The sequence below is a fragment of the Lithobates pipiens genome, unplaced genomic scaffold (genome assembly GCF_037356315.1).
Source record: "Lithobates pipiens isolate NorthernLeopardFrog02 unplaced genomic scaffold, aLitPip1_a1.2 Scaffold_30, whole genome shotgun sequence".
Lineage (NCBI taxonomy): Eukaryota > Metazoa > Chordata > Amphibia > Anura > Ranidae > Lithobates > Lithobates pipiens.
Genome location: NW_027507791.1, coordinates 170,927,220 through 170,935,768, shown reverse-complemented (window position 1 = coordinate 170,935,768; position 8,549 = coordinate 170,927,220). Strand labels below are relative to the sequence as shown.

At 49.7% G+C, this 8,549-nt stretch overlaps 2 pseudogenes; both read right to left on the bottom strand.

Moving 5' to 3' along the window:
* Positions 1 to 5,040: 5,040 nt before the first annotated feature.
* Positions 5,041 to 5,159, bottom strand: LOC143949910 (5S ribosomal RNA; annotated as a pseudogene).
* Positions 5,160 to 5,319: 160 nt separating this feature from the next.
* Positions 5,320 to 5,438, bottom strand: LOC143949876 (5S ribosomal RNA; annotated as a pseudogene).
* Positions 5,439 to 8,549: the final 3,111 nt, after the last annotated feature.

Genomic DNA, 8,549 nt, shown 5'->3' with positions numbered 1-8,549 from the left:
CTTTCCCCATCACTAATGGGACGAGGCAGGGGTGCCCTCTGTCTCCCCTAATTTTTATTCTGACACTGGAACCACTTATGTGTCACGTTCGGAATGACCCGAATATTACTGGCATATCCAAACCCTCGGCACACCACAAAATTGCGGCGTACGCTGACGATATAATTTTTTTCGTCTCCAATCCACACATTTCGCTTCCCAATATACTCGTGGCTCTCCGGCGATACGGCAGCCTATCAAACTATAAAATCAATTGCACCATCGGCTGTATTGAATATATCGGTCCCGGATGGTGAGGCCAAGAGGCTATGCTCCGCTTTTCCATTCTACTGAGCTGAAAAATCTATACGTTACCTGGGCGTTGACATCGCAGTGGATTTGGTGCAATTGTACCCGCTTAATTTTCTTCCTCTCCTGAATAGACTGAAATCTGATTTGGGAAACTGGCATGATTTAACACTGACCTGGTTCGGGCGCTGTAATGCATTCAAAATGACGGCCCTCCCGCGGATCTTATACTTGTTCCAGACATTATCGATCCGGTTACCCCCAATCTTTTTCAGACATCTGCAGGTGCTGCTCCGGGACTTTATTTGGGCGCGCAAACCGCCCAGAGCCCGTTTGCAATTGCTTGCCAGACCAAAGGACAAGGGGGGTCTGGGTCTCCCAGATCTGAGACAATACAACAGAGCGACTCTGCTAGCGAGAGTCGTTGATTGGCATTGTAATGGCCACCACAAGCAGTGGGTGGAGATGGAGATTGAGGATGGATCCATTCCCCTATTGACCTCCCCGTGGCTCCTGTCCTCCCTACCAAAAGACCTCAGAGATCACCCCGTAGTGGGAGCTACGTTGGCTGTTGTGCGGAGGTTGTTCCGCTGCACACACATTGCTCCCCTGCCGTCACCAATGACTCCGGTTATAGGTAATCCAGACTTCCCACTGGGATTTACCAACAAGAAACTGCGACAGTTGACAGTGGTGGGGAAACAGCGTCTGGGAGAGGTGTGGTCCTCGGGAGGGCTCCCGACCACGCAAACTGTCGCCGAGCTTTCTGACCCTCCGCTTGACTTGTTTAATGCTTATCAACTTCGTCACTTTCTTCTGGCCATACAAAGGGCCCCCTACACTCCTAGAGACCTGACGCCCTATGAATCCATCTGTCACAAAAAGGAACCTGTGCAACACACCCTCTCCCTCCTGTACAACCTATTAAGTAGTCAGGAGGAGGAGTCGACCCCACCATTTATCCACAAATGGGAGATTGCATTTGGCATCACATTTACCCCACAACAGATAGGGAAGATCCTGACATTAGTACATAAAGCTTCCATCGCAAACCAATATCAAGAATCAGGATACAAGATAGTCTCACGCTGGTATAGAGTCCCATACCTTCTGAATAAAATGAATAGATCGATTCCGGATGTTTGTTGGAGGTGCAATTCAGATACGGGGACCATGGGACACATTTTCTGGGCATGCCCGGCCTTGAGGAACTTTTGGGTGGAGGTGACCGGGACAATAAAAACAGCCTGTTCGAAAATACAAAAAAACCCTCACGATGCAACTCCTGAACGCCGCCCGGGCCTGCATTCCCACACTGTGGAGGCAGCCTCAGCCCCCATCCAAGGTGCTGTGGTATTCCAAAGTCAATCATATTCTCCGGATGGAAGAATTGACCGCCACCCTTCACAACACTGAAGAGGCATTTAGTGTTACATGGAGGCCCTGGAGGTATTTTACTGGTACTTGAGACTACATTTGGGAGGTGAGCAGCGCCCCTGTCCCAGAAAACGACTGAACATCTAACGTTTACCTACGTAGGCCAAGTCTGCCCTGGGTGGCATTCCCCCCCTTCCCTTTTTGTCTTTATTTTTCTTTTTTTCCCTGCCGCCATCCCCCCCCTCTTCTCTCTCCGTCTTTGCACTCTCTTCTTCCCCCGTCCTCCCTTTTGACTATGCCTTGTCTCCTTACTAGCCTTTGGGACCCAGAAGAACCCCAGGGTTATGGACACGACCGGCTCATATTTTACTCTGGTTCACGTAAGTCATGATAAGCTGGCTCGCTGTGGTCCCAGTTGTTCTCCATGATTACATTTGTCCGAACGGAGCTGCATTAGTTATACTGTACTACATGTCGGAGGTGGGGTTTCTCTCTTTTCTGCATGAAACTCTAGGACTCCCCTCTGAGAACCCAGAGTTATTTGGCTGCCTATTTTTTGTTACCATGTAATTGTGACTCTGGGTCATGCTGTATGGTTGACTGTTATATTTATGTTGTTCTACTTATACTTAATAAAAGAATAAAACAAAAAAAAAAAAATAAGTCAATGCCAACAACTTAAAAAAAAAGCCTATGGCATCGAGAAATCCCAGGCGGTCTCCCATCCCGGTACTAACCAGGTCCCAACCCTGCTTAGCCTCTGAGACAGGGCTGGTGCAAGGATCGTTGACACCCTAGGCGAAAACCTAATTTTGCCACCCCCCCCCGGCTGCGCCCATGACTCCACCTTACCCTGCCCTTGCTACACATGACCTATCTGACCCCTACACTGACCCCCTGACACATAAACTAATCCACCTGACTCCTACTTCCTGCACTACTCACATCACATTGACCCCTACACTGACCCACCTGATAATTACACTGACCCACCTGGCACCTACACCAACCCACCTGGCTACGACACTGCCAATTACACTGACCATCACGCTGACACCTACACTGACCATCACGCTGACACCTACACTGACCATCACGCTGACACCTACCCTGAAAACACATACCCTGAAAACACATACCCTGAAAACACATACCCTGAAAACACATACCCTGACACATAAAATGGCACTGACGCATACACTGACGCATACACTGACATGACACATACACTGACACGACACATACACTGACACATTACACTGACACGACACATACACTGACACGACACATCACACTGGCATGACACATACAGTGGCATGACACATACACTGACACATCACACTGGCATGACACATACACAGACACATCACACTGGCATGACACATACACAGTCACATCACACTGACATGACACATACACTGACATGACACATACACAGACACATCACACTGACATGACACATACACTGACACATCACACTGACATGACACATACACTGACACATTACACTGACATGACACATACACTGACATGACACATACACTGACACATCACACTGGCATGACACATACACAGACACATCACAATGACATGACACATACACAGACACATCACACTGACATGACACATACACAGACACATTACACTGACATGACACATACACAGACACATTACACTGACATGACACATACACTGACACATTACACTGACATGACACATACACTGACACGACACATACACTGACACATCACACTGGCATGACACATACACTGACACATTACACTGACATGACACATACACTGACACATCACACTGACATGACACATACACAGACACATCACACTGACATGACACATACACAGACACATCACACTGGCATGACACATACACAGACACATCACACTGACATGACACATACACAGACACACCACACTGGCATGACACTGACACACATCACACTGACCTACCTGACTCCTACTTCCTGCATTACTCACACACAAACCCCCTCCATACAGCTCAATGGATCCATCCTCCTCCTTACCTCTGCTCTTTGATGCTGCCTTCAGCGACCATCATCCCACCGGGCCTCTCCGACTCCTCCGCACTGCCAGCGCCATCCATCCGCTCCGCCGGGGCCACACCAGCGCCATCCACCCGCTCCGCCGGGGCCACACCAGCGCCATCCATCCGCTCCGCCTCCATCATATCCCCGCCGGGACCAGGCCAGCGCCGTCAACCCCGCTCCATGATGTCCCCGCCGGGCAGGAGGTCAGCTGACCGACCTCTCGAAGCTCCCATCTCCGCCGAGCCCCGCCCCTCCGCTGCACTCACACAGACACACAGCGCAGCTCCAGAGGGACAGGCTGGAGCAAAGGAGTCCCGGAGCGGCGCTGTGAGATGAGTACGGTGGGGCGCTCAGCGGGAAACATGGGGGATTGGTGGCGCCGGTGGAACACCACAGGGGGGGCGAGAGAGCAGAAGAGGAGCTCACACTGGGCAGAGGCCGTAGTTGCGCCCTAGTTGGTAGTGCGCCCTAGGCGGCTGCCTACTTCGCCTAGTGGTAGCGCCGGCCCTGCTATGAGATCAAATGAGATTTGGCTCTTTCAGGGTGATGCAGCCATAGTAGATTTTTTCAGGCACGCTCAACCGTCTTGACAAATGCCCAGATGGTCACCTTAGGAAACAAACAAAAAAAACAAGTCAACACCAACAACATAAAAAGAAGCCTACCGCACCTAGTATTTCCAGGCGGTCTCCCATCCAGGTATTAACAAGGCGCGACCCTTTCTAGCCTCTGAGATCAGCAGAGATTGGGCGCTTTCAGGGGGATGTGCCCATAGGCAATCTCTTTGGGCACTCTCATCCCTCTTGAAAAATGCCAAGATAGTCACCCTGGGAAACAAGCGAAAAAAAACAGGTCAACGCCAACAACATAAAAAGAAGAATACGGCACCTGGTATTCCAAGGCCGTCTCCCATTCAAGTACTAACTAGGCCCAACCCTTCTTAGCCTCTGAGATCAGAAGAGATAGGGTGCTTTCAGGGTGATGTGGCTGTAAGCGATCTCTTTAGGCACTCTCAACCCTCTTGACAAATGCCAAGATGATCCCTTTGGGAAACAAGCGAAAAAAACAGGTCAACACCAACAACATAAAAAGAAGCCTGCGGCATCTGGAAAACCCAGGCGGTCTCCCATCCAGGTACAAACCAGGCCCAACCCTGCTTAGCCTCTGAGACCAAACGAGATTGGGCGCTTTCAGGGTGTTGTGCCCATAGGCAATTTCTTTGTGCACTCTCAACCCTCTTGACACATGCCAAGATGGTCACCTTGGGAAACAAGGGAAAAAAAACAGGTCAACGCGACAACATAATGAGAAGCCTACGGCACCTGGTATTCCCAAGCTTTCTCCCATCCAGGTACTAACCAGGCCCATCGCTGCTTAGCCTCCGAGATCAGATGAGATTAGGCTCTTTCAGGGTGATTTGGCTGTAGGCACTCTCTTTGGGCACTCTGAAGCCTCTTGACAAAGGCCAAGATGGTCACCTTGGGAAACAAGCTAAAAAAAACAGGTCAAAGCCAACAACATAAAAAGAAGCCTATGGCATCCAGTATTCCCAGGCGATCTCCCAATCAAGACACTAACCAGACCAGATCCTTCTATGGCACCTGGTCTTCCCAGGCAGTCTCCCATCCAGGTACTAACCAGGCCTGACGCTGCTTAGCCTCTGAAATCAGACGAGATCGGGTGCTTTCAGGTTGATGTGGCCATAAGCGTTCTCTTCAAGACACGCCTAACCCTCTTGACAAACGCCAAGATGGTCGCCTTGAGAACAACAGACAAAGCCAACAACATAAAAGGAAGCCTATGGGCTTACAGCGGACCTTAAAAGATGGGACCCACTAGCTCTGTCATGTTTCGGACGCTGTAATGTGTTGAAGATGAACGCGTTGCCACGACTTCTGTATCTACTACAAGCCTTACCTATCAAAATACCCCAGACTTTCTTTCATTCGGTTCGCTCAATCTTTATCAAGTTCCTCTGGCGCGGAAAACATATGCGTATTGGTAGGGCAATGCTATTGCGACCGAAATTGCGGGGAGGTATTGGCTTCCCGGACCCTGCTCTATATTACACAGCGAGGCACATGACACCGGTGGTTGACTGGTGCCGGTGTTCTGCCATATACTGTCCGGCCATGATATAGTGTCCGCTGTGTACTCCGAAGCTGAACGGCTCCTGCGCGGTGAGTGGAGGTGGTAGCCCCACCATCCAAGCGGACATAGGGTTGTGAATATTAGCCACTTCCCGACCAGCGCACGACGATGTGCGTCGACAGCATGGCACGGGCAGGCATATTGGCGTACATGTACGTCCAATATTCGTTGCCGCCGTGCCATCGGGAGCGCGCCGCCGGCGGCGCGCTCCCGCGCTGGTCGGGACCCCCGTGAGTCCGGTCGCGGGACCCGCGGACTCGATCGCCGCGGGCATCCCCGCGATCGTCTCACGGAGCCGCGGAAGTGAGGAAATGCTGTATAAACAACATTTTCTCATTCTGCCTAGCAACTAGTGACGCTGATCTCTGCTCCATGTGATTGGAGCAGAGATCAGTGTACACTAAATGAAAGCCCAACCCCCCCACAGTTAGTAACACTCCCCTAGGAACACTTAACCCCTACACTGCCACCCACTGGTTAACCCTTTCACTGCCAGTGTCATTTACACAGGAATCACTGCATTTATATAGCAGTGATTACTGTATAAATGACAATGGTCCCAAAAATGTGTCAAAAATGTCCGATGGGTCCCCGACAATGTCGCAGTCACAATAAAAATCGCAGATCGCCGCCATTACTAGTAAAAATAAAATAATTAAAAATTATTAATAAAAATGCTATAAAACTATCCCTATTTTGTAAACGCTATAACTTTTGCGCAAACCAATCAATAATCGCTTATTGCGATTTTTTTTACCAAAAATATGTAGACGAATACGTATTGGCCTAAATTGAGGGAAAAAAATGTTTTTTTATATATTTTTGGGGGATATTTATTATAACAAAAGGTAAAAAAATAATGCGTTTTTTTCAAAATTGTCGCTCTATTTTTGTTTATAGCGCAAAAAATAAAAACCGCAGGGGTGATCAAATACCACCAAAAGAAAGCTCTATTTGTGGGAAAAAAAGGACGTTAATTTTGTTTGAGAGCCACGTCGCACGACCGCGCAATTGTCAGTTAAAGCGACGCAGTGCCGAATCGCAAAAAGTGGTCTGGTCTTTGACCAGCAAATTGGTCCGGTCTGAAAGTGGTTAGAGGGCCCCTCGCAGGCGAGCTTCGCTCGCCACGCTTCGGGCTTGGCTTCGCTGCGCTCGGCTCTTTTATATTCTTACTCTATGTCCACTTGGATAGTGGGGATAGAACCTGTACTCAGTGCGCAGGTGCCGTTCATGCTCGCAATTTTTGGAATCTGTGTTGCTGTGTACTGCGCATGCGCAGTACACAGCGGACACTATCCGATGGGGGACCATATGTGATAAGACACCGGCATGGGGAACTGAAGCTATGGGTCAAGCTAGAGCAGGAGATGGCGCGGGTTCCACTGGCTGGTCTGCCTTGGGCGGGGAGGCCATTGGAGCCCTGTGTGACTACTCACCCATTAATTGGCCCCTCGCTCGCCGAGATGGATAGTTTTTTTTACCTTTCCCACCTGACTAACTTCCCTTCTCCTATGACCCCAATTATTGGACATCCTAGATTCCCTCCGGGCCTGTCTGACCAGGCCTTTACCAGGCAAGCCCCGAAAGGGCTTCTGAGAGCAGCCCTATTTCTTGGACCCACGGGCTTGATTCCCATGGGAACCATACTGCTAACGCAAGTACCTGTTGCATTGGATAGCTGGAGAGCTAGACAGCTAATCCATTTCCTCGGATCACTACCTAACCATTCGTTCTTCTCTAGACAATTCCACCCCTTCAAGGAACTTTGCCTGGATGATGGCCCAATTCATGGTTCCCTCTCTAGGTCCTACCTAGTCCTGACAGATGCACAATCCTCCACGGATCCACCCTTCCTAGCTAAATGGAAAAGGGACTTACAAACTACATTCTCCAAACCACAGAAGGACAGAATACTCTTTTTCGCCCATAAGTCGTCACTCTGCAGTAAATATCAGGAGATCTCATATAAGCTGATCACATGCTGGTATCGTACACCGGTGGTGTTGGCCAAAATATTCCCCGGTCAATCTGACCGCTGCTGTCGCTGTGGGCAACAGGCTGGCACCATTCTCCACATTTTCTGGGAATGCCCTAAATTACAAACATTCGGGCAGCCTGTCCTGAGACTCATCCACAAGTTCACAGACATTTCCTTAGCCAATGATCCCGCAGCAGTTCTTCTCAATCTAACTCCTATGTCGATAAAGCGTTATCATAAGTCCTTACTTAAACATCTCCTCAAGGCAGCTAGGGCCTGCATCCCAAGTCAGTGGAAAGAGCAATCTGCTCCAATGGTGACCCAGTGGTTCGCAAGGGTTAATGATATTGAACGAATGGAAGACCTGACTGCCACAATGAGGGATAAAACGGAGGAGCATGGGAACAGATGGTTCTACTGGACCCAGTTTCGCTTTTCGGAAGAATACCTCCGCGAGACATAGTAAGCTCATGGTGATCGTTGGAGATCGCTGTTACAAACGTTGGACAGCTGATGAGCTGGTGAGCCGAGGGCGTCTCTTGCTCCCTGGGAGGGGACCCCATCCTATCCACTCTACCCACGACACCCCCTTACCCCTTCTTTTCCTTTTCTGCCATTTCCTTCCCCAATCTTCTCTTTCCCCTTCTCCCTCCTTTCAGTTCTACTATTTCCCTTCTTAACTCAAAAAAG